The sequence below is a fragment of the Urtica dioica genome, chromosome 4 (assembly GCF_054948205.1).
Source record: "Urtica dioica subsp. dioica isolate 48M chromosome 4, U.dioica_male_clone48M_v1_H2, whole genome shotgun sequence".
Classification (NCBI taxonomy): Eukaryota; Viridiplantae; Streptophyta; class Magnoliopsida; order Rosales; family Urticaceae; genus Urtica; species Urtica dioica.
Window position 1 is genome coordinate 4,236,675 of NC_142759.1, and position 6,000 is coordinate 4,242,674.

The window sequence follows — 6,000 nt, forward strand, 5'->3', positions numbered from 1 at the left end:
CGACGAAACGTGCGCCATTTGCTGGGAGACATTCTTGGGCACTCGCAAGCACGTCGTCCGCGCCCACTGCTCCCATCTCTTCCACCGCCGCTGCCTCGTTGCCTGGCTGCTCTCTCGTAACTCATGCTCTTCTTGCCGCCGTGTCGCCGTGCAATAGTTTATCTTTTCTTTAACTATATATATCGGAAACTCTTTACAACAAAATACTATAAAGTCGATCACATATGGGAAAATATCATAGATTTCCTCCGGCTTTGTTAAATACGACCATCTTACCATCGGCTATAAAGTCGATCACATATGTCACAATTAGTATGTACCCTGAGTACTTAATATTCAGAAATTAACTCTAATGTCTTATTCGTTTTCATGTATTTTTTGACAGACCCTACATGTCACGACCCGCGAGCGTCGTCACCTCGCCCGCAAGCCGCGACTCGACGGAACCAACATCACGTAGCGGGAGCATATCATATATGGATAATATAATGTAAACAAAACATTTAAAGTAAATACATAATTTACAAAACATATAATATACGAAATACGATATTATTAAAAGTGCGGAAACGTTTACAACAAAAGTGGTTATCGGAAATCTCGGGAAATTTTTCGTTTTTCTTTTAGAACTAGAAGTCGTATATCGACCCTTATACATACATATATATGTACATAGAAGCTCCCGACTTTACATATATACACGGGATATTATTTAAGGAAGAGTCGATATTATTCAAAACATTATATATATAGAGGTCTACTTCCCGAGCCAGAACTCATAGCCCGTAGGTCAAGAGATACGCGTTCCGTCTCAGTTTCCTTCTCGGTCGTCTACATTGCCGCCTTGCCCTTATCTACATTACCAAGGGACATAAAACTATGAGTCGAAAGACTCAGCAAGCGGGAGTCTAGCCTATGAAAGAAAAGCAGCTAATGCAAAGCATATGACGTGCGAACAAGCAAACAAGAATGCAGGATGCAGCTATCACCTAAAAGTGACTAATGAGCGCGCATCCTAGAATACTAGCCGTCCCGCAAGGTTATACACTCTTCACTGCTATAACCTCCGGTCCGACTAGAGACCAGTTTTCAACTTCGAGCAGCAGTCGTCAACTGATCTAAGTTTTAACACATGTCTGGGATCCACTAGTGGTACTTCCTTCATCATGACGTCAGCGCCACTGGTCTCTGGCATAGTGAGCTCGCGAACCGCGACCATCACCCACTACGCCCCGGTGTGCTCAAGGCAGCTTCCGGTGAGTCTTCCAGCAAGCAATGAGCTCGCGATGCGCGACCTTCACCCATTGCTTCGAGTACTCGGCGCACGGACCGACATGGCCCGCCAAGCACAAGTCAGGGACTTGTGAGTACCACCGACACGAGTTTAAAGTTTGGGTACACTGCAGCTAGCAGCGTACACGTTAAACTTATATACGGAAGAGCGTGACGGGATAAACCCCGAGAGAAGTTATTGTTTCCCTTTGAAGCTCGTTTAGTGTTTTAAGTTGAAAGCTCGAAATGTGACTTTCGAACTCTCTACTCTCGATTGAATTTGAGAGTCTATCGCTCTTCCGTCCTCTCGATTCTAACCTACTTCCTAGAGTTAGAAGAGAAGTCTAACCACACACAAAGCAAACAAGGCTGGTTCAAGTTAGCGTTTGAACCTAACGAGCGAACCCGAGCTAAGTTTTCAAGCAAGAGTGGCCGAAGCCTTAACTTTCGAGTTTATTCATTTTTAGGCTTATGCCTACTCTTGTTTACTAGCAAGCAAATGCACAAACAAGCAGGATTATACCCTTGGTAAGTAGTTGACTTATGTCTCCACACTTACCCGGAATTGTTCGACAGAAAGTTTGACGATCCCTGAAGATGTCTTGCTTCACACGTTCTTCGAGACACTTGGCACTTGTCGAGACGTCGAGAGAACTAGCATCCGGAGTTGAACATCTGTTAGTTAATGGATTCGAGTTTACTTAAAGATAATAGGGTTCGTTGTCGGGATTAGAGTCGGTTCGGAATTCGAGAATTTAATTTATTATTCCCCGGTTTTTCGGAGGTTTATTCAAGACTCGCGTATCCCATATCGAGAGTGATACGAGATAATGTTCAACGAGTAATCACGAGTCTTAAATAAATTAAATAATCCGAAATTAAAAATAACCGAGAATTCCAAAGGAATAATTAAATTAAATTCATGAACATTATTAAATAAATAATTCTAAATTATTTATTTAAATACTGAGAGTACATATATAAGAGTATTTAAACGCTGTAAGCGATTTAAAACTCACGAGTTAATCGAGCTTTATTTCGATAACTCTATCAACTTGAGATCTTCAGAGGCTAATCTCAACGCTCTCGACTCGTCTGGTTCCCGTCCGTCCGTCAATGTCTGTAAATCAAACCTGGAACCCAACGACGAGTTAACATCTTAAAATCAAATTCCGATATCACATAACTCAAAACCCGAACCCAATCAAGCGAACTCAACATAAATCCAACTGACCGGAAACGACCACAAAACTCAAACCGAGGCTCAGACTTTATCATCACAACTCAGTCAAAATAAATCACACAATCAAAATAGGTCACACGACCATGAACAACCACACGGCCAAAGCAACAATGCAATCCAATTTTATCCTGATATTCATCATAGCCTCAACACAATCAAAACATCAACAATTCAAATCAGTCTTAAGAATTACACAGCCAAATTCCATTCTCACGGCCAAAAACTACTCACGACCAAGCATCAAATCCAACCAAACAATCTCACGGTTAAGAAATCACTCAAACAAGTATTCAGAGTCTTAAATTCATCATCACAGCCTCAGATACTAACAACAAACAAATTCATATATCCAGAAATACCAATTAACTCGCAGAATCAAAAAGCCCCAATATCAAACCCTAGTTCATCATTTTCGGCCAAAATCAAACAATACCCAGAAATCCGAATCAAAACTTCAAATTCAGGTTACAAACAACATCAATCGAGTTCAATGAACGATAAAAACCAATCAATTTAACCGAAATCAACTCGGATTCAGAAATCCCCAATTCAGAATTTCAAACCCTAATTTCTCAGAAAAATCAATTGGGTTTAGCTTGTTCTTACCGAAATTCTCACGAATTCGGTGTCCTCGTCGCTCGATTGTGTGTTCCCGGCGTCTACTTCCTCGGCGGCGGTCACGGCGAGCTCGCGGCATCGGTGTGTCCCTCGGTCTACGCGCGCGCGGTGGCTCAGCGATCGGTGACGCGCGAAGGAGAGGGAGAGAGAGGAAGGCGAGTGAGAGGTGGCGGTGGCGACGTCGGGGGCTCGGCGGTGCTGTGCTTCCTCGGGCCGGAGCGCGCGGTGGAGCTCGGTGCTGGGTGATGGCGCGCGAAGGAGAAGAAGAAGAAGAGAAGGAGAAGAACGAGGGTGATGGCGGTGATGATGGCTCGGTGACGAGCAGAGGAGCGGCCGAGAGAGAGTTCTTTTTTTTTTCCTGGTTTGCTTGGTGTGGGTTTCGGCCGAGTGAAGGGTGAGGAAGAAGAAGAAGATAGAGAAGAGAGAGAGAATGGTGAGGTGGCAATGATTTAAGGAGGAAGTGGCCATGTGGCACCCTCACTCTTTGCCACGCGTGCATACGTGGACCAATCAGGACACACCACGTTTCTCTCAATTCAACCCTTGTTTCTCATTTTCTTTCACTTTCGTCCTTCAGAATATTGCATATAAGTCCTTTCAAAATAAACTCTCACAATCCTGTCCTTAATTAATTAAAAATAATCTTGAAAAATAACCGAGAAAATTATTATTATTTCTCGTTATCTTGAATATATTTAAGGGATTTCGGAATTCATTCCTACTCTTGAGATTTTTAAATCTCCGAGTATGTTTCGAATAATAATATTGGATTACTCGAACATTTTCATTCCGAAATTTCATCGACCTTAAATATTATCATTTTCCAAGATATTTAAAATTTAAGGACGTCTCATATGCAACAAGAATTTGAATTAAAACTCGTCCATTTATTCAAATTCACAAGTAGAGCGTTTACAAAAGTTTATACATTACACTACACGACCCATTTATTAATCTTGTCTATGAGTAAAACTCAAACACGACCCACTATTTTTTTTGTCAAACCCAGACTCAACCCACTAAAACCCATTTATTAATCGTGTCTCAATAGACTATGTAACCCACGAAGCCACTTAGACCCACAGACCAATTTAGACCACTAAACCCATTTGAACACGCGAATCGGTTTAGGCCCATAGACATGTTTACTTCAAAATATTGAAATTCTCTTAATCAAATTAAATAACAAATTAGTCAGAATAAGTAATTAATAAAAAATACTTCATATAATCAACTAAGCCACCAACATAATATTTTTACTACAAAAGAGAAGTTCAAACACAATCCATTGGGTCATTATGGGTCTTTATCGTGTTTACCCATTAACAACCCATTTAATATTCGTGTCTAATTGGATCTCAATGGATTGTCGTGTTCGTGTCGTATTCACCCGTTATTTAATCGTGTTCGACACGGATGGACCCAGATCCATTTTAGGTCGACTCAAACTCATTTACACCGTGTCGTAACCGTGTCGTGTCTCGTGTACGGTCTCAAATTGCCACCCCTAGTTTCAACTCCTGAAAAGACTGAATACCATCTAAAAAAATCACAAGATATCACTTATTTTTATCGATACAATTCTCAACCAATGGCTCGAGTCTAACTGCAGGACCAATTCTTTTTTTTTTCTTTGATTTATTTTCTCCAAATACCGAGTCTAAACTGCCGGGCCATGCTATCATAAACAGTCAACTATTACAGCTAAAAGTGTAACCATCAGACATGTTTCTTCTTCTTCTTCTTATGTCAATTGACCCACTAATCTTAATTGAAAAGCAGCTCATTACTTGAATTTTTCTTTGTAACATCAATTAATTCATAGCAGATCATCATTAACCTACTCAAACTCAATTGCTACAGTTTTTTTTTTAATGCCCTTTTATGTGCCACCCGTTATAATATTCAAGAAAAAACATAAATTAAAAAAAAAATAGAACTCTTTTCTAAGAAAACCTCCCTGGCTTTATGATCAATTATAATCTTATCTTTCCATTTTAACTTATTTTGGCTACTGCTGTGAATAAATATCTTGCTGACTAATTTACTTTTCAAAGATGATAGTAATATGAGAATAGACAAGATGTAACTATCCGAGTCCCTCGGTAGACTTTTCAAAGCGTGCTTCATTATTATTCAGCCACCAATGGTCAAACGGAAGCTTTTCTCCAAGTTTCCAATGATTTGGTTAAGCAGTAACACAACTGTTATCCTCTCCGTTCTAACCTCCTTTGCGATCCTCACCGAGTCTTTTATCGAACCTACCTATCTACACCACACCTGCCCAAACGTGACCACACTCTCTCCGAAAACCGTGTACCGCTCCAATCTCCACAGTCTTCTCTCCAACCTCTCCTCGGAAGCAAGCCGAGGACACAAGTTCTACAAAAAGATCACAGGCCATGGAAACGCAACGGTCTACGGAAGCTATCTCTGCGGCGGACACGTCAACGCGACCGTTTGCAAGGACTGCATGTCGTTCGGGGCAAAAGACTCAACGAAAAGATGTCCGGTTGAGGCCGATATGGTGCTGTGGTACGACGAGTGCGTGTTACGATTCTCAGCCCGCTCGTTCTTCGACACGGTGAGCTACAGACCCGGAGTGTTCCTGCTAATGGACGAGGAAGTGAAAGTGAACGCAAAGGAGGATTTTTGAAAGCGGCTTGAGAAACTGATGGACGAGTCTTCGAGGGAAGTCGAGAATTCGGCCAAGCGTTTCCTGACCAAAGAGATCGAATTCACCTATTTTGAGACCATATACATCCTCATGCAGTGCACTCCGGATCTTTCCGGTGGTGATTGTACTGCGTGCCTCACCATAAAATAGCAGCGGATGTGGATATTAGTGGTAGATCTTCTGAGTTATG

The 6,000-nt window shown here is 41.5% G+C and overlaps 1 long non-coding RNA gene across 1 annotated transcript; it reads right to left on the minus strand.

The window, feature by feature from the left end:
* Positions 1-536: 536 nt before the first annotated feature.
* LOC149399483 (uncharacterized) lies at positions 537-3,512 on the minus strand. The gene is made up of 3 exons (XR_016296447.1): positions 3,122-3,512; positions 2,292-2,405; positions 537-854 (listed from the first exon to the last, which is right to left on the minus strand). It is a non-coding gene; the product is annotated as an uncharacterized LOC149399483 (long non-coding RNA).
* Between the last annotated feature and the right edge of the window lie 2,488 nt (positions 3,513-6,000).